This window comes from Cylas formicarius, unplaced genomic scaffold (genome assembly GCF_029955315.1).
Source record: "Cylas formicarius isolate icCylForm1 unplaced genomic scaffold, icCylForm1.1 PGA_scaffold_10__41_contigs__length_53128322, whole genome shotgun sequence".
Taxonomy (NCBI): domain Eukaryota; kingdom Metazoa; phylum Arthropoda; class Insecta; order Coleoptera; family Brentidae; genus Cylas; species Cylas formicarius.
The window spans coordinates 10948062-10970059 of record NW_026844214.1 but is presented as its reverse complement, the minus strand read 5'-3'; the positions used below and the strand labels follow the sequence as shown (position 1 = coordinate 10970059).

The window sequence follows — 21998 nt, the reverse complement described above, 5'->3', positions numbered from 1 at the left end:
ACGAATTTAGCAGCATGACTTCCAAATGCTTTTTGATTGACATAAATTAATGTGAATGATATAGTTCTTATTTTGATGCTTCCCCACTATGTTAGGTACTCGACATTCCTTTTAAAAAGGTTTACAACCTCTGGTAGTAAACATGATTATGGAAGTTACTAATCGACTCGATTTGATTCAGACTTTAATGGTCGTTTACGTTATAGGTAGGATTTTCACCGAATTCTAAGTAATTTTTTTATTAATCTGCTAGGCATGTCTGGATCCCAAGACTTCGGCTGCTGAATTTAATGCATATTTATGTCTGATCAATCTTATACTGTGCTAGATTATTTTTGCCAGATTACTTACGGGATTTTCATTTTTAAGAAATAATAACCAGCACATAGTTGCTACACTAATCATATCTTGCATATTTTTGTAAAACTGGAGAATATTTGCAGAAAATTTGTAGATCTGAATAAGACGGAAGAAAAACGGATCTATCAAATTAGGATTTTGACCTGAGTTTGTTGGATTTTTTTACTAACGTGTAAATCCTTTTTCAATTACATAACAACTTCTTTTTTTTAACCACAGTGATGTGACATCCGTAAAGTCCAAACACTAAATCGCAAATTTTATATACATTCAAATTTTAATTTGGTAACATTTTTAAGAATATTTTGGACGCATGTTCTATATCGAACTGTTTGGTTAACATCACACAGACGGATGGTGAATTAGCACGTTCACTGCCAACTATGAGATAATTTGTAGATTGCACACTTTTACAGGATGCCAACTACGAGTTATCTCGTCGTGTGTTTACTTGCCAAAGATTTTTAATAAAATCATATTGTCATTTCTAGACAAATTTCTGAAAATTGCCGCTGTAGTCAAAGTGTTAGAAGATAAAATGAGAAAAATTGTACCATAATGGATCTCAAATAATAAATAATAAATTGAAGAGTAAATTTGATTTGTTTTTGCTTTTCTATATCGGTTATAGTTCAATACAATGATTGATATGCAAAAACTATCTCAAATTACCTGATCAAGACATTTTTTTACGTTATTTTTTGTCTACTCAGTCCAGCGTGAAATGATCTGGAAAGTTATTGAAGAATTAGGTTCAACTACTATCATCATGACTATTACAAATAGGACTGATCTTTGGGTGTCTATAAGCATTATTTTCAGATATTTGACGAATTAGTTAGCAAATGTGCAAGTTTTAAATATCTGAGAAATGTATAAACGATGAATGAAATGTTGACAACGCTGAATAAAATTAAAACTGAAAACTGCTATCAATTTTACTATGAAATCACAGTTCATACATTCAATGTTTTCATAACCTTTCTCAACGCGTCCCCCTAAGAGCGGTTCAGCAGATCTTACCGGCGAACTAAAAAAACAAATGTCTGCATTTTTTTAACCAAGATTTCTTAAGAATTTATGAAGTAGAAATCACCAAACATGGAGGACCCCGGTATCCGCGTTGGCACCGAGTGTGTTAAGGAAATATTGCGTGTCATAGCCATCTTCGATTTTTCGGTACAGTTAAATTTGCATTTATATACTTCCTTTGTAGTTCGGCTATACGTTAGTTAACTAAACGAACTTAACAAAACTGGTCTGAATCGGTTTTTTGATATAGAACTTAAACGTGCGTAGTTGATATGTCGTTATTTTTTCTATGACTGAAAAAATAAAGACATATGTTTTGGTTAGTCTACGTCGTTGAAAAACTCATAACGACTTCAATAAAACCATTAAAAGACATACAGGGTGTTCCATTAAAAAATCACTTGTTTAATGTCTATATCAATATTTGCGTTCATTTGATGAAAATATAAGTCAGGAAAGCCCGAACAATACGATGTGTAATGGGCATGCGTATTTCTTTTGACTCGTTTGAGTTACACGATATTGGAGGTATGTTCAAAAAGTAAGGTTACTTTTTTAATTGGGCCGGCTACTTTCATTCCATCTTCGATATTTTTTTTGTTATGTTGGTACACATGTCCCTTACATATGTTAATAGTTTCAGTCAGTTTGCAACATTGCTTCCTTTTTTTTTGTGAGACAGAAGCGTTAGACGTGTTTTATGTGCTCTGCGATTTTCGGCTGTCAAAAAAAGATAGAGCAAAGAATTTGCAAAAAAAAATTGTGCTGCAAAACACTTGAAGCCTTGAAAACCTCATACGCTTAATCTACTTTGAGCAAAAAAAAAGTTAATAACTGACGAAAGCGTTGAAAAAGTCATACAAATGATGTTGAACAATTGTCGAATTTCTATTAGAGAAGTGGCTCAAGACGTCGGCATCTATATTGGCTCGTGTCATTCAATTTTTTCGAAAGTTCTGGGCATAAAAGGTGTAGCAGCAAAAATTGTTCCGAAACCACTTAATTTTGAACAAAAGGGTCGTCAAAGGAGCATCGGCCAAGCCCGTGCGGTAATATCCCGGAAATGTCCGAAGTAACTCGAATCCGTGGGAAACAAAACTGGCCAGGTAAAATGACACTTTCCGTACGCTAGACCGTTAGTTTTTGGGGTATATTTTTGTAAAGCAACACGAATACATTAACTGACCTGACCGACACAATTGACAAACGTCAAAATTCAAGCTGTGAGGTAAAATCTCCGTAAATATACTATTGCTCCCAAACCCGTGCGTTAATATCCCGGAAGTGTCCAAAGTCGCTCGACTCCGTGGAACAAGAAACTCACGTGGTAATGTGACGCTTCACGCACTAGAGAGCGGTGTATAATTAGGTATTTGACAAAACGTAGTAGAAAAAATATATAAAGCTAATCAGGGATGAGAACGATTACGCTTGCTGCCATTGCTATATGACACCAAGCGTATTCTTATGGCATGCTGGTGCCATCATTATGACGCAGTTGTCATCCTTCGTCATATTGGTTATAAGTGAACATTTCGCACTACTAGATTATAATCAATGAAAATTGTGTTTTTTTGTTGACGAATTACCTTTAAATCTCCCAGCCTACCTGTATAAGTTCAAAGTTGTTTGACTTGACATCTCTAATAAAAATAGTGACGTTCCTATTTTCAAAGGTTTTTGGCTTGACATTTTCTTACCGAATTTTCTTCATGACTAAGTTTATCTTCAAAAATTTTTCTTCGTGCACTAGATTTGTTGGTGAAACGTCTCAAAAAACGTTTCAAAAAAATCGCATTCTCGAAAAAAAAATGGGAAAAAATTGAAGTACAATTATACATAAAAAATTTTGGATCCGTAAAATTGTTGTTGGTTTTTATGCTTCCAAGGTTATTAGTGCCCGAAACACAAATGTCATTTTTTTATCCCTATATGCGATGGATAATTAACCGTACAACACGCAATCCATATCGACCGCGACGCCGTAAACGAACGGTAGATAACATAACACGACATTTTAATAATAATCGGGTCAGCCCGCGGTTAAGTAATCCCCGATGAATTCCGGCGCCCATAAAAGAATGGAGTTGTTTTCGAGTTATAAATTTAACAATTACATGAAACGGTAGTAACCAGGCAGCAAGTTCTATGGCATTCAGCAGGCACTTTTTAATAATTCGACCAATAAAAAATCAATTTGAGCAAAGGAAAAAAATTGCATATGGTAACATAGCCCTCCGCTCCTCCCAAGAATGTAATCATATAGCTATGGATGTGAATGGTTATAAAAACGATATTGTGACCAGCGAGTCGAGAGGGCTGTGCCCAGCCCTGCCATCTCCACCTCCGTCTGTGTTCTAAGAACTCTGGCTGAACCACAAGACGTTCTGAATATTCTAATTTGTAGAAACATTATATACACTATTTGTCGTGTGTATAGTGATCAATAATGTGTAAGTAGTTAATTACTTTTTCATTTTGGATTAAATAAAATTCCGTGTTACACGTTACACGTTTCTCCAACCCCAGTAATTTTTGTCAATTCAAAAGCGTGACAATATTTCGCTCGCTGTTTTCTTTCTAAACAGCGATCTCCACGTACTTGAATGGTTTTCTCTAGACATTTGAGTACATCTGGGTCCATATTTAGGTCAAATACTGGTGCAAAAATCATACTTCAATTAACACTTGGTTGCAATCACCATCCCTAATTCATTCCATGCAGGTCCTGAATTGGTTTTAACTTCCTTCACCGAGGGGGAATTATGTCCTAAACCATATACCTACCTAATTTGATATTTATTTACACCTTTATCATATATCTCAAATGGGAGACAATGGAGAACAACCTATTGTAAAACTTTCCATAACACATTCTAGGCTGCTATGTATATGATTTATGTAAAAAATGATGGACGGGCTTTGTGGGGGTGGACTTCTGGGCACCGCACACAAAAACACAAAAAATGATAATTGGTGACATTAAGGCTAAAGTAAATTGGATTTGAGAGAAGAAAAAAGCTCATTGCATTGATAATAAATGTACAATAATGAATACAAGCAATATAAAAAAAAAGCTTTATAACTGGAGTTGACCGGATGGGTTAAGTAAGAACCAAACAGATTAGTTCCTTTTTCAATCGCGCTGGAGACCATCAGTAAACAACACAAAGACCTACCATTCGCTGCCTGCGGCAGTAACTAGCAACTTTTGAAGACGGAATATATCTCAAGAAAAATTCAATAAAATCACCAAACACAAAACGTCTTCAACCATCACAAAATCTACAACCTAAAAGTGTCAATGTGAAAACGCTAATAATCAAAATCGCACAGTTATCGAAAGACACTGGAATCACTAGATCATCCCCACAAGAAACAACCTTGGACCTCCAACATGACATTAGATCTCTGCGAAACCAGAAGGAAGATGAAGACCGATTCACTCGAAGATCCTCTGATATGTCAATACAATACAATACAAATCAAAATTAAGGGATTACTACCCAACTTCAAATCAAAAGCGTATGCGGTAAAATACACACAGAGACAGGGATTATGGGGATATATATGAAGACGTGTGAGGTGACCAAAGCTATTCAAAGTTTAAATGACAACAAATTTCCTTGCTGCTATTCACCAAATATGTGAAACAATATGGCAAACTGGTCAATGGCCAAAGGGCTGGTTTAACTCAGTTATCACACCTCTTCATAATAAAGGCAGCACAACAATATGTAACTATATATTTATTATACTCATATCACATGCCAGTAAAATCATGCTGTATATCATCCGCTCAAGATTAGCACACTTTGTCATCAATACTTATAGAAATGGGAATGAATGAATATAAAATATGGACCATATAGAATATGAATTGATTTATTATAGTAAATCCAAGATACTGTTAATCGATAGAGTAATTGAAGTACAACCAACGTCCCCCGTTGTTTTAAACTGACACCTGAGATTTTTGCTGCAAAATATCGAGAAAAATACACAACTATACTTCAAGTTGTTGGGATTTTTTTTCTATGAATTTATTACACATTTCAGTCCACTTAGAATGCGAGCACTGTTGCGCTTTACTGAGTTTACTGAATAGTGGTTATTTTCACGATGGGTTGCTGAAAACGTTGTTAATATTTGCTATGAAGGCAGTTTTCTTAAATTTGGGATTCTTGGAGTCCCTTACGGCAGCACAGGCCTGACGATTCTATGTTATGTTGTTGTGTGTTTTTTGTGTTCTTTAACATACAACTCCGCATTCATAAGTTTCGGGTCTGGTTTTATAAATAACGGAACTGAAATTTCCAAATTCTTTTTTAGTTTGTCAACTTCTTGGTATAAAGAAAATATGGCTAATATTTTTTAAGAAGAGGTGCTATTTTATTGCCCTGTAAGGTTGGATGAACCGCGTCTAAAAATATTTTTTATTTACAAAATAAAAAATGGCAAAAACACATTGTTGTCTGTGACACATTATTTTGCTTGCGGAGGAGAAATAACTTGAACAATTTTGTATGCTTAGGACCCAATAGTCCTAAAATAATATTCCCATGCCAACAGAATTACTGAAGAAAAAATATTTGTATTTTATTTACGTGGTACAGTTGAAACGTGAGCGAAAATGTCGTATTACGATTTTGAGGACGATGCGAATTTTCAGTATAAAATTTATCATTTTGGTGGTGTTTATGAAAATAATTTAATATAATTTGCATGCAATTTTAAATTTTCATGTAATATGAGATTATAATATTTTTTATCAAAACGTCTTCAACCATTAAGGATTTAAGATTATCTAAAACTAGTAATTAACTCTATTTTGTTCAAAAAATTTTTCGGTGTGCCCCATTTTTAATTAATTTATTTACATGTTCGTCATCCAAAATTGCTTTTTGCGGAATGAAAGGTACCTCAAACAGACACGACATGTATTTTTTGAAACAGATTTATTTTGGAAAAAACTCGCAGTTTTGATTATTTTTGGTTAGTTAGGACTCTCTATGTAGTTCGGTTTTGCGTTACAACTTATCGGAAAGGTGAAAACTGCTCTGGATAAGGTTTTTCACGAAGTATCCAGTGGCGCAATCAGTTTTCGATAACATCAAAATACATGCATTTAGCATTTTCTTATACCCAAAAAAAAATTAGAAAGTTGATGGACATTATCAAATGTCCTAAAAATATCTATATACACATACACACATGTAATACACATAGATACCAGTGATAATGAAAACTAAATTACGAAAATTGGCGAGTTTTTGATGTATAATATAAAGATACGGGCGATGCTTATAACTCAAGTGGGTGGCCCTCTAATCTTTGCCACTAACGTTTTTATAATGAATTTAAACTTGCCTTATAATTAATGCCGGTGGATTTGTCTTGTAACGAGAGGGAGGCTATCCGCTATCACTTCAAATCGGTAACGTTAGTACGTAACATAAACTGAGCTTCTGTTCGAACTTCATAACTTAGGCAACTATTTCAAACTTAGTTCAACTTTAAAACATACCTGTAAAGCGGCGATATTTAATTTATAATAAATATTAGATGAAATTTAAGCATACCGCCAAACTGACAAGTACAGCAACCACTTAATACGGAAACGTGAATCACGTCTAAGGATAACGAATCTGGAGAATTAATTTGACAATTTCCGCAAGTTGGATCGGTCCATAATTGGGTATTTTAGAGGAGGAGTGAAAAAATATATGTCTTGATTAATTAAATTAATTGGTCAGTGGCAAATATAAAAGCAAAAATTATCTGAGTTTCGATAGTAAAATGAGCATTTTAAATTGTTATTTTGTATCACATATGAGATACCTAATTCAAGTATGGGGTGTATGTGGCGCAATCTATTTTAATAAAATACAAACTCTGCAAAATAAATTCTTAAAAATTTTATTTAATTCTGATGGTCGTACACATACAGAAAGTTTGTATAGAGAATTGGACATTTATAAAATAGGCAAATTGCATAAGCTACAACAATATAAATCTATCAAACTCTTGACTGGAACCTTCGCACTAACCCACAATAACGCGTTTTACCACAAACCGAAACTCAATTTTACGTAGTTTTAATCTTCTCCTGAAGATGCCAACTTGGTTGGCGAAACGCGCGTCGAGTACCTAAAAATGAGTTTCGGTTTGTGGCAAAACGCGTTATTGTGTGTTAATATAAATCTATGTATAAGGTGATAAATAAAATACAAAAGTCTTACATGAAGGTTATGTTTAATAAAGACGTAGACATGTATGACACTAGATCTCATAACGATATTTACAATTATAATATCAGAACTAATAAATGACTTTCTAATCCAGTTAAAAATTCACTTTAATGTAAATTAAATATAAGTAATGGATTGTATACTTACCATTTTTTTCTATTAATTCTTTTTATAAATTTATTTTTTATGTTCTTGGGATCACTGCTTTACGCACTGTTTAAAGAAATCTCATTTATTTTTTTGTTACTTATTGTATGTTTTTTCTTGATTAATAAAAGAATTTCCAAAAAAGAAAATTAAATAGGAACAAGCAGAAATAATACCAAATAAATCTTATTCCAAGTATGTTGGTATAATTTTGTTAAATAATGTTAAACAGAAATGGATTTAATAAATACAATTTCCTATCGAACCCTTTGAGAAACGGGGGCGTTGATTTGAAAATTATCTTGACTCATTAGAAAGTATTCCTAAACCGGCGCCTTGTTTTCCAGATTCAGATAACGTCCTGTTTGACAAACGATGGTAACGTGATCAGTGTAATACAAACCTTCTTACGGTATTAGATTGTGAGGGAGTAATATTACCCAAAAATTAAAATCATTATTCATCGCGGCTGTCGGGAAATTCGAACTCTCGGATCCTGCGAGAGAGTTAATAAACGAAACGTGCAGAAAACAGACTTTTAACTTAATGGTTTTTAAATTACGAAGTTGCAGCCCGAACGTTAATATCAACCCCATTACTGTTTTCTATATTTCTTATTGCGTCTATAGATAGTTTGAACGCTTCTGAATACCAAATAGTCTGGCAACAAATACAAACGTGTAGGTGGAGCTGGAGAAAAAAATTCTAATTAGTGTAGGTCCTGCAGAACAGAAATATCCAACACTTCATCAGATGAATGCTATTCTGCTAACAAACTGTTTGAAGATTTTTTTGAAATTTATTTGAGTTTTGTCGAGTTTTGCAGTTTGTGCCTTTGAGTAATGAAATTTGGGGATTAGATATTTCAATAATACACAGAGCTGACTTTTACAACTGTTTGAACACTTGCAGTTTTGATTGAAGGTGAAGGTTAATTTGCGACCAATTAAGAACTTTATTGGTTGGGCTGGGTAAAAAAAATATATTTTTTTTAATATGACACACAAAAAATGATTGCTAGTTACCTCTGGAAAGTGCTTACCATGTAGGAGCTCTTAATATTAATGGGAAGATTATCCTCATTATAGTTTTGCATTTTGTTGACAGTTTTTGTAGGAAATTAAACGCTCTACAAAAATGGTCTCTTATACTTTTTTGATTTTGAGTAGCGTAGGTCTTTGAATAAAATCAGTGTTTGACGAAAAGCGAAGAACAGTTTCAATGCTTGCTGCAAGTTGTCAAAGAACATCGAGGACTATTTCCTGGCAGTAATAAAAGTCGATTTGTATAATTAAATCTAAAAAATGTATATTTTTCTATTAATATTGTATTAAGGTATCAAATTTCATGTGGTGGAACAGAATTCTTTTTCTATTAATGCATTTACTAATATTTCTTGAATAAGAACTTTCTTTTTCTGAAATAGATAAGAAATGATCTCAAAATTTTCTAATTTAATGAATAAATTTAAAATATTTATTAAATACTATGAAAAGACTATGAAGTACCCATTAGGAATCCAAAGCAAATATCTTCAACATGGTTCGAGTAAACACACAAGGGAGCTATTTTGTCGAGCATTAAATTTGCCATAAGAATAATTGAAAACATTTCACGATAATTTAAAAAGAAAATCCGGGAGGCAAAGGAAAATTGGCTATCGGAAAAGTGTATAGAAATAGAAGAACTGGACAAAAAGTATGACAGATTTAACTTACATAAGAAGATCAAAGAAATGACAGGACACCGGAAAAGCACAAAATCACATATTATTAAGGATAACGATGGAAACATAATTAGGGACACAAAAATGAAGGTGGCGAAATGGACGAAATACATTCAGCAACTATTCCATGACGAGAGAGCGGAACTGACAATCAACCAGGATATGGAAACAGGGCCTCTGATCCTAAAAGAAGGGATTATACATGCAATAAAAAATACAAAAGGAGGCAAGGCTGATCCTAAAAGAAGGGATTATACATGCAATAAAAAATACAAAAGGAGGCAAGGCTGAGGGTCCGGATGAAATCCCAATCGAATTAATAAAATTCATTGAAGATGTAATTGATGTCTTGACTGACCTGTTTAACACCATATATCGGACGGGCACAATACCTAAACAGTGGCTCCATTCGACCTTCGTTGCCATCCCCAAGAAGCCAAACGCCACAACTTGTGCTGATCATCGAACCATATCTCTAATAAGGCATACACTAAAGGTGTTCCTTAAAATTATTCGCAATCGTATTTTCAGAACCCTTGAAACGGATATGAGTAACACCCAGTTTGGTTTTAGAAATGGGATGTGTACAAGAGAGGCACTGTTTGGTATAAACGTGTTGGCTCAAGGATGTCTCGATATGAACCAAGATATATACCTGGGGTTCATTGATTTGGAGAAAGCCTTCGATAAGGTGAAACATGAAAAACTAATAGAGATTCTAATGGCTAAAAACATTGACAAAAGCCACATCAATATAATATCAACACTGTATTGGAACCAAACAGGTTAGACGATCAATATACCGAGGACATCCAAATACTGAGGGGCGTACGACAGAGCTGTGTTCTGTCGCCATTGCTCTTTAATGTCTATAGTCTATTCCGAGAAGCGTTGGATGATTGCTCAGAGGGGATAAAGATAAACGGCGAAGTTCTCAACAACTTTCAATTTGCCGATGACACAGTGATCACAACAGATAACATCGACGATTTGCAAAATCTAATGCATAGAATGCTGCAACACATACGGGTTAAAGATCAACCTTAACAAAACAAAAATTATAGTCGCCACTAAATCACCACGCATAAACTGCCAGTTAGTTACAAACAACACCATCATCGAAAGAGTGGACTCATACAAATACTTGGGAACGTGGAATTGAAGCAGCACGATCAGCGTTTGTCAGGCTTAAACAGTTCTTCACCAACAGAGACCTAAGTTTGACTCTGCGACTAAGAATGCTCAGGTGTTATGTGTTTTCCGTCCTTTTGTATGGTATGGAAGCATGGAGGCTGAAACAGGTGCATATAAATAAAGTGGTCGCATTTGAGCTCTGGTGTTACAGAAAGATCCTGAGGATATCGTGCACGGAAAGGGTCTCAAATGCTGAGGTGCACAGAAGGATGGGATGTGAACCGCAAATTCTGGTGACAATCAAAAAAAGAAAACTTGAATACATGGGACATCTAATGAGGGGCCCGAGATATGGCTTGCTACAACTAAGTATTCAGGAAAAAATCCGAGGAAGAAGAAGTGTCGGAAGGCGAAAAATATCCTGGCTGAGAAATCTGATGGATTGGTTCGGATGTAGCAGCACCGAGCTGTTTAGAGCGGCTGTCAACAGGGTCCGCCTTGCCATGATGGTTTCCAACCTTCGATACAAGATGGAATTTTAAGAAGAAAAGGTAGTTAGCAAAGAATTCGAAATTGAATTTAAAAAAATGGTTATCAATTTAATGAAAGGAACTTGACACCAAAATCTACGTTTTAACTCATCCTGTATATTTGCTGTCTACTGTAAAAAATGTACAAGAAAAAATTGTGTGCGACAATTTTTTTTGAAATCCAATACCTGATTTTTAAATAAATTTGTTCTATTTTTTAGCCATTTAATATTTAAATTGCTGTACCGACAAACAAAATGAAAAATTTTGATATGATGTCAGCCTCAGTGGGTATATATGCTGACTTAATATTGCTTCATCTTTTCTACAAACTCAGTTTTCCACAAAAACTTTTCTTGTGCGTGCAACATTAACGAAACAGCAACAGACAAACAGCAATAAAAAAAATCATATCTTTTACCACGGACGAATTTATTGTCCTTGTAGAAAATATAATTAAATTTTTTAAATAATTCTGAAGTTTTGTGGGCATAAAGGGCGCAGTTAGATGAACGAAAGACGAAAGAATAGAAGTTCTGTGAAATGACTTCATATTAAATAACTTTTCAACTTTACACGAACGCCGAGCAAACCTATTTAGTTCACTTGTGATATAGCGGGGCTATGCACTGTGGGGTTCTCATCTAGAAATCTCTATAACTAGTATAATTCATCTGCGCGCTTTGTGCTCGGACATTTGTTCGCTAATACCGTTTGTATTCGCCGTTCGCTAACTACAAGTTATTTGTAAAACGCATTATGAACTTGTTCGCACTACATTTAATGCCGGAACTTAATTCATATTAGATCTTTAACTTTGATTTCAGTTTGTATGTATTCGGAAGAGAGATGCGACATTAAATTCAATCTCGAATTCATTTTATCTAATAATTTGCGAATCTTATAAACAACTAATCCAAAAGTCTATTTACTTTATTTAAAAAAAATGAAAATGCTAGAACACTTATTAATAATAAATACTAATAATAGGCATTTCACGGCCGACTTTAATCCGTTAGTTTTTAACTTAAATTTAAATCAATTAGTATATAAGCGCAGTAACATGTTGTATTTCTATGTTTTAAATATATTTTTTTAAATGTTCAAATATAATTTCGATTATAAGCCAATGACAAATATAGTCTGAACTATATTCTGATAAACGTAATTCGGCAAGAGGTAAAGTCTGTTCATAGATATACGAAAGTGACTAAGTGATACGAATTAAGGAAAGACTGGGGCAAGCTGTAAGAATGAAATATGGCCGAACCGAAAAGGTACTAAACAATATTTATTTATTTATGTATGTATTTATGTTTAAATCTAAAATAAAATTACAAATTATTTTTATTACCTACTTAAATTACTTAAAATTATTCACATAATATATCAGTATCACTATCGCTGTCATCGCCTGTTCTAATTATTATTTGTTGTATATTATTTGCAATATGGATATACGATTGTTCTGCTTTTTCTATATAGTTTAACAGAATTTGGCCAACTTTGTAGAGTGATGTTAAAAACTTCGATTTCTATAAGTTTGAGGATATTGGAGTTAACACGGGGAAAAACATTGTTACGACGCATGGCAGATTTCAGTTGGTGCCAAACATGTTCAATGGGATTATATATACGGTGGTAAGGTGGAAGCCTTAAAACTGTATGGCCTAGATTTTTTGCATAATTATCACAGATGTATCCCTTTTGTAGGTTCAAGCTTTGTAGAACCTCAATTAATTGCTTTTTGGTATAATCTTCGTGAAAATAAATGTCGTTATTATATATGTAGTTGTGGATTGTTGCTTTTGTGTCGCATGAGGAAGGAATTTTAGTCAACTGTCTATTGTGATAACTTGCACTGTCCATTGTAATTACGCTATTAGGAGGAATGTTTGAAACTAGTTTGTTTTTATACCAACTTTCAAATAAATCAGCGGTGCTGTCTTCATGGTAATCCATTGTTATAGCCGTATTATATCTCGATCACTTTCATCTACACTTGAGAAAATGTTCATTGTCCATGTCCTAACTAAAAATGAGAAATGGGATAATTCACAATTTCCCATAGAGTTGATGTTGGAATTTTCGTCAATGTGGCCGTTTCTTCTAAATATGCTTGCTTGCTGGCACCACGTTCAATGAGAGTCAAATAAACATTGTTTATAACTTCCTTAGACTCAATAGAATAGTGTTTTCTACATTTGGGCGAGACCATTTCCTGAGATACATTAGACTCCCACATATTTTGCATAATTCGCACATGATTCAACACACGCTCTATTACACACGAAATTAAAATAATTGCTAATAAATTTAAATTAAGTAGTATACCAAACCAAAGAATATTAAACACAGGTAGGTATAACATTATTTTCTATTACGGACCACAATTTTACCTGAATTTAAATTCCGAAACTTTAGATAAAAATCTTATTGCATTGCATGTTAATGACCACCCTTAGATAATCCCATTCAAAAGCAATTGGTCACTTTCTTATATCTATGAACAGACCATAGCTAGGGTATGGTCTAACTGTGAAAAGCGAGTAATAAAAGAAGAAAATATTTATCGATAACGATTAGTGACAGAGTTGATCATTGAACTATGTGACGACAGTAGCAACAGTGACGGCTTTTTAAGTGACTGAGAATGAGAGAATGGAAATCCCAGAGAATGGTTATCCCAGCTTGCCCGAATAATCACTACTGATGAACTAGTTCAGTGGCAAATAAGTTTGTATAATGAATATAAGAGGGGGTACCCAAAAAAATCCGGAATCATTTTTTATAAACTATACATTGTTTTGAAAATCACAGAACGACCTTTATCCCCTTCAAAATACACTTCATTACAACGAATACATTTGTCCCAGCGGTGCTTCCACTGTTCGAAACATTTTTTATATTCATCTTTGGCTATGGCCGACAGCTCATCCCTCGTTTTTTTGTTGACGTCTTCAATGTTGTCAAATCGCTGTTCTTTCATGTCCCTTTTCATACGTGGAAATAGGAAGAAGTCACACGGAGCGAGATCAGGCGAGTAAGGTGCATGGGGCAGAGGAACCATGTCATTTTTAGCCAAAAAACTGCTTAACAGAAATGACTGTGTGCAGATGCATTATCGTGGTGAAAGAACCAGTGCCCTGTCCACCACAAATCGGGTCTTTTTTGTCTGATACTGTTGCGCAATCTTCTTTAAACTTCCAGATAAAAAGCTTGATTAACGGTCTCACCTGGTGGAACGAACTTTGCATGAACTATACGCCGTTGATGTCGAAAAAGCAAATCAGCATCGTTTTGATGTTTGATTTGACCTGACAACATTTTTTTGGAAGGGGAGACAGTGACGTTTTCCATTGGCTGGTCTGTTGGTTCGTTTCTGGATCATAACCATAGCACCATGACTCGCCACCAGTAATGATCTTTGAAAGGTCTACTATACAAGCTCTGCGCGCGGCAATTCAATTCCGGTTTTTTATGGGTACCCCCTCGTAATGTATAATGATGTACGACCTGTAGAAAGTTTTGCACACAATTGTGAACATCTTCCGAAAAATTTAAAATTTTAAAGAATTTTATATGCTTTTATGTTAGTAAAAATTTGGGGATTCTTGTTAGCAGTTCATTTTGTAGCTGTTGTTGCAGTCCACCAGGCCACATTGAATATATATTGTAAATAAATTGAAAATAATCGAACTCAGAACTTCACAAAATAAAAATTTAATGCTTGGAACTTCCAAAAACGTTAATTAAAACTCTGCCAAAAAGATTTATTTCTTATTATTTCTTCAATATTTTGCAGCTACGTAAACGTAAAGCGACTATTCTTTTTGCGTAGGTTGATATAATTTTAAAAATGCTATACGCAAACATATTTCTCCTATTTAAATTATTTTATTATTGAAATTTATTATTAAAAAAGCATATATCTTGAAACCTATAACTATAGAGTTGTGCAAATTTCTTATAAAATGCAACTCCTAATTTAGAAATCAGTTTCGCAATGAGGATTTAGGATCCATTGTGAAGTATAAACTTCAGTTCAATAACCGTTGACTTGCGGATGGAACTGGATTAGCCTGACTTCATTTTCTGAAACAGGAAATATCTAGCAAATGCTATAAATGTGAATGTTATGTTCTGTTTTTCCAGATGTCCACAAACGAATTTTAATAAGCGCGTATATATTAATAGTCACATAAACATTCAGGCAATTAGTAGAACTAATTTTAGAGTTAAGAACTGCAAGTGCCTTAATTTGCTTGTCATGTGGTTGACTAATTTTGCTGTTTGGCTTTATTTTTAACGTCGGAATCCTCTCGTCCAAGCTTTATAATCCACTCGTTATAATGTAAAAAGAAACTAAAAAACTGATTATTTGTTAATAATTGTTAACTCTAAGCAGAGTCCAACAATTCTAAAAAACCAAATAACCCTGACAAATTTGACTTTATTATAATAATACAATAATAATGATAATTATACTTTGGTACCACCTACCCTTTATGTTATTTTGACGTTTATCAATTCTGGTGGTTCTGATGTCAGAAGTGTATTTTGCTGCTATGCAGAGCAATGTCCAAAAACTAATATTGTTTAATTCAATTAGGTTAGACGGAAAGTGAACTGACATTCATCAAGCATTGGTTAGTTTTATTTAGGATTTTATTATTATTTATTATATTGTGTTGATAAATTAATTTCGTTTTATTACAAAAATTGTTTCATAGTTGATTTAGTTTATTAAATGAAAAACTTTTTTGTAGTTTTTAAGTATATGGTCATAAACACCAATACACGTCGCGTAATATATTAGATTTAGACTTTGGTCACGAGTTTGTTGAGGCAGAGCTAGCGTTTAATAAACGAGGGTCCAAACAAGTTGTATACCTCGTGGTATACTATATATTTTCTACGATCATCCTGAACATACTTGAAAACACTAAAAAGTTCTTCGTTTAATAAACTAATGGGTGTTTTTTTTTCGATGTATAGAACTTTAAGTTGGCATTACTGTTCAAGATGGCGACCGATTTAACAGCTGTCAAGTGATTTATCCTCAGTTTGGTTTGGCAATTCATCATGAATAGATTCACGCCTGAACAACGCTTGCAAATAGTGCAATTTTATTTCGAAAATAATAATTTTATCGTCGACAAAATCGTCTATCAGAGCAGTTAATTCGATTAACCATGGAACGTTTTCGCACCACGTTTACTCTGATTGATAACTCGCATCCCCAGAGACGCCGTACGGTGCGTACAGAAGAGGCTATTGCTGCTGTAGAGCTTAGCATTGAGGAAGACCCGAATGAGTCCATCCGCCATCGAGCACAGGAATTGGATCTATGTCCATCCACTTTATGAAAGATTTTGCGAAAGACTCTTTATTTACGTGCTTATAAAATCCAACTCGTGCAACAATTGAAGCCAAACGATCATCGAGTAAGGCGTATATTCGTCGAATGGGCCCAAAACGAGATTGCCGTTGTTCCCGATTTTCATAAGCGAATTTTGTTTAGCGATGAAGCGCACTTCTGGTTGAATGGCTACGTTAATAAACACAACTGCCGCATTTTGAGCGAAGCTAATCCTCAAGTGTATGCCGAAACACCGTTACATCCAGAAAAACTGACTGTTTCGTGCGCTTTATGGGCTGGTGGAATCATTGGTCCATACTTCTTCAAAAACGATGATGGCCAGAACGTTACAGTCAATGGTGATCGATATAGAGCTATGATTACTAACTCTTTCATTCCTGAATTGAATAACATAAGATGTGGTTTCAACAGACGGCGCAACATGTCACACAGCTCGTGCCACAATCGATTTATTGAAAGACACGTTTGGTGACCGCCTAATTTCACGTTTTGGACCTGTGAATTCGCCTCCAAGATCTTGTGATTTAACACCGCTAGACTACTTTCTGTGGGGCTATGTAAAATCATTGGTCAATGCGGATAAGCCACAAACGCTTGACCATTTGGAAGACAACATTCGCCGTGTTATTGCCGATATACGGCCACAAATGTGGGAAAAAGTCATCGAAAATTGGACTTCCAGATTCGACTACATCCGCGCCAGCCGTGGCGGCCGTGTGCCAGAAATCATATTTAAAATGTAATGCCACAAGATTATCTTTCGGATAAATAAAATTCACGTCAATCGAGTAACCCATCGTTGTTTTATTGCAACTTGAAGTTCTATACATCGAAAAAAAAAACCCTTATATCGACTATAAAACAATTTTTGTAATAAAACAAATTTAATTTATCAACACAATATATATAATATAATAATATAATAAAAATAAAATCCTAAATAAAACTAACTAATACCAACCTAAATAAAAATAATATTTGTAGATTTGTTTTAGGATTCCTTTTAACTTTGTTGCCAACGTTTTTGCGGAAAGTCTATGGAAGCCGTATTAAATGTCACTTTGATTGGTTCTATTGTCTGTCTTAACTTTCAGTCCATAACATGAAATCTGTAAGGACATTTTTAGTGAATGCTAGACTATAGCCAATCAATGTTACTTCCAGAAATATTGCTGTTGTTAAGTTGTTTATAGAAACCGTGTTACATTTTGTGTTGAACATGTTCATCTTTCTTGACACGTGTAAATGATTTTCTATGTAGACTGTAAGTAATATTCAGATTTTCATTATTTTGTCGCTTTAAAGAAGAAAAACAGATATTGTTGACAATAATTTTCGGTGATGTAACTTTATTGAGTTTTTTAATTAAACAATTGGGTTTTCGAGTTAACTCATACAACGGTTCCCCCAAAAAATAATTTTGTTTATTGGAACCATGTAATTTATTTTCTATAAATAATACATTTGCGGCATCGTCTAAACTATTTGATTATATTAAAAATATAGTTCAATGGCTTTATCCATATTTTTAGTATTCAAAAGTAAACATATTTTTCATTTGACAAACTCTTTTGTGGAAATAACAAACATATCAAATTATTTTAGCAAAATACTGACTGTTACTACTGTTACTCTAACTAATTTCATCGTTCTGTTTGCAACATGGATTCCAAAACACATTGAAATCGTAGGTCCGAAGACTTTAGCGGTCGTATTATTTTATTGAACAACTTTTAGTATAAAATGAGCAGTTCTTTATTTTTTCGATTACCTAAAGACGGACGTAACGTTGATTGGGTAGGGTTCTTGGATTCTAGCAAAAGTTTATTTTCTCGCGAATACGGAACAAACATTTTCCAGCCAAAAATAACGTGATCCGATAATCTTGTACCACATTTTGTGGTAATAAAATATCCCAAGTTCTTCTTCGGCTCAACTCTCTCGGGTCTGCTAGTTTACTGTTCGTTTCGAAGCGAACGGGCAAAATATAGAAATATCGAATTTTACTATAGATTTTGCCCAACTTACGTGATATTTCATGTCGATGCGGCTGATTCCACTTCGCCCCACTTTAAAAAGTGTTTAGTACGGCTTTTTAGAAAATGTGGTAATAGCGTGCCTATTTTGTGGTAAAATTACAATCCTACCTATGAGTATGGTCTTAATGGCTTGAGGCCTCGTCGACGTAAATCATAATTAACTCCAGCCCGACGAATTACACGCTTGGAGAAAGAAATAAACACGAAACACCCACTACCAATTTCTCTTTATTTTATCCTCGATTTTATCCTTCTTTAGACATGCGGCGGATGAGTTGTGTTAGGCAAAACTTTTCTAAAAAAGTACAGAAAAGACCGGGAATCGTACACGATGAACCAAGTAAATAAAAATGATAATAATAAGGTTTATTATTCATCGTACTGACACCAAACATAAGTTCCGAAAGTAGGATAAATAAAAGCCGTTGAATCATATACTTGCGCAAGGTCAGTTCTGATCCAACTACACGGCAAAGGTAACGAACAAAACCTCAATAAACAAAATGCAGTCAGAAGTTAAATAAATACACGTTTTGTGGTAATAGTCTAAATAGCTGTTTAATGAAGAAATGAGATGTTAAAAAATCAACAAGCTATATAAACGCCACATGAGCCAAGACATTATTTAGGCACGAGCGGAACATATTGTCATACTATACTTTTTTCTCGACACAATTTTCGGGTATATTTTCGAAAAACAGCACAACTATATTCTTTCCATGAGTGACGTGTAACGTGATCTCCAGAATTAAGAATCTATCTATCGAAAAGAACCGATATCTCCCAGCCAGTGACTAATGTACCGGAAACGCTTGAAGTGGCTCGCGACAGTGTTTAATGAAGATCATATTAACATTTAGCGAAGTTCATAATTGGTTATTTTGAAGTTACGAGAAGAAACAGTAATTTTGAAATTTAAATATTAAATAGTCTTTTAAAATAAGAAATTAACCCTATTAAATTCTCAGTTCTGCATTTTCTGATGATTATGAGAATCTTCTTTTCGACCACTTATATACCTTAATTATGAGGTGATCAGGCGTGCACAAAGCATCATTTCAAACTTTGAGTATTTCCGGTACTTTAGTCACGGGTTTGGTAGCGATCGGATGTTTTCGGATGATTATTATGCACATTTGACACTTCTGATGGTCAGGTCACACGCCACTAAGAAAATGTATTCCTGCTCTTAATAAACTTCTTCCGACCCTCGCTAGTTTCCTTGAATTAAAGGAGCCGCTATGTTGTGCAAACAAAAATTAATCCGCTTACTAGAAGTGATCATTTTGTTTAACTCGTAAACATCACTTCCTCATTTTAAATCGAGATATAAAAATTTATTAACTTAAACAAAATTTACTTAACAAACTTGGCTTGGCAACTGTGCAGAGTTTATTTGTCACATTATTTAATAGTTGTAACCTAACTAAGAAAATGAGCAAGACAAGGTTTTCAAGACAGATTCATTTCAAGAAATAATAACATTCCTAGGCCTGTTCGGCGCCAGATTTTTTTCTTTGGGGTTGGAAAAGTGTGTATATGTAAATTAAAGTAGAGGCCTTAAGGAATTGAAAGTTAATGACGCGGATGCTATTAAAAGGCCCACCCTTAGCGCTGTAATGTAACGCCAATGCATTAGCGGAATGCATTGAAAAATACTTCAGCTGGTAAGTATGTAAATAATTTATTTTATCCAGTCATTCGCTACAATGACACTATAACTTACTAGTGTGTTACAACATTTAATTAGTGCTCATAGTAATTTATTTTGAATTTCCCCGACACGTTTAACGTAGACCCAACTTAAAATCACTCTATACAAAAACATGCCAATAAATATTTCCTGTGATGACAGACTGAGATTATAGTAATTTCGATTATATTACTGGTGATTTCCGGTTGTCCATTTTTATTAGCTTTGCAAGTTCCCAATGGGTATGCAACGGCGTCAGAGGGTAACCTGCAGAAATATATTTCAGGCACGTGCGAAGAATATTTCTGAAAGGTAATAGACTGGGAGTCGCATCACGTGTAAAATTTCCGCTCCGGTTGGGTGAATATTTTCGCCCCAAGTATTCCTTTCGTTTAAGTTTGGAAATATAGGACTTTTGTGTCGTTTAAGATCGAGCTTCGGTAAAAACTATGTAATTCTGGCGACAGATTGGATCAAAGGATCTATGACTTGAACGTGAGAGATTTCATTCCATTTCATTAACTGGTTTGTTCTGCTTGTTTTTCTTGCGGCAATTTGACTACGATAGAACAAGTTAATCCAGATATTTAAGCGTAATAGTATCTACTAATTGTTGTTTGCCTATAGATGCTATTTACTTTAGTTCGCCACCCGAAATTGCTTTTGTCTTAGAAGTGACGTAAGTAGAAGCCACCAGGTCGCAAGTCTAACGAAGTAGGGAGTTCTACATATACATATCAAATGCTAACATACGGCAAACACGTATAAATTCGCTGCGTTCCGCTCGTGCTCGAAATGCTGGTTACCACACTTGTTGCGTAATATACTATAACGGTAATTTTAAAATCATCTAATGAATTAGAATTGGCCGTCGATTTTTGCATTTCCAAAGAAGAAAGTAACATCGATGGAGGTGTTAGGAACTACCTTTGAAAAAATATTATTGAATATTGAAGTACATTTAGTAGCTAAATAAGTACGAAATGTTCTTCGGGTAATTTCTGATTTTACGTAGGAAAGTATAATTAGGTTTTACACACTTCATTAAAATAATTCATGAGTATTTAAAAAAATGTGTTGGTGCAATTATAAAAATAATGTATTAATGTATAACTTATAAATATAACACATACCAAATATAAAAGCTCAAAACGCAATATTTAAGTTGCAATAAAAAATTGAATTTGTAACACTTTTAAACTCGCGGGAATGCTCTTGATGTCATACCGCTGCTTTTCGATGCGGCGACATGTTACTGTGTTATTCTCAGGCTATAGGTCGAGAATTATATTATTTATGTTTATTTTTTGGTCGTGTGAAGGTGTTTTTGTTTTTGATCTACGCCAGTTTGTATTTGTGCTTATAGAAATCTCGATGTAAGACTACCCTATGAAAGAACATTTGTCTCAGTTCTATGAAGCTTAAGAGCTAGTGAGACATGTCAAACCGTCAGACACAATGCAATATTACAAATCGTGCTATTGTATTTAAATACAATCCGTAAAACGCCAGATGAACATTTTATTCGTCTACCAGAAAATAAAAGCCGTCGTTTTTTGTTAACATTATGTTCAGGTGTCACTTTAGCCTTAACCCTGCAAATATTTTTAACTCTTCGAACATGAACCCATCCTATTGCAGTCTCCATAGGAATGGCTTCCTGATATATATAAAATATAGAACACTTTAAATTGTCAATGCCA

The 21998-nt window shown here is 34.2% G+C and overlaps 1 protein-coding gene across 4 annotated transcripts in view; it reads left to right on the top strand.

Annotated features, from left to right (window-relative positions):
* Positions 1-21998, top strand: part of LOC132700301 (nephrin) — a 539288-nt gene that overhangs the window by 72799 nt on the left and 444491 nt on the right. The gene's annotated exons all lie outside the window — the stretch shown is intronic.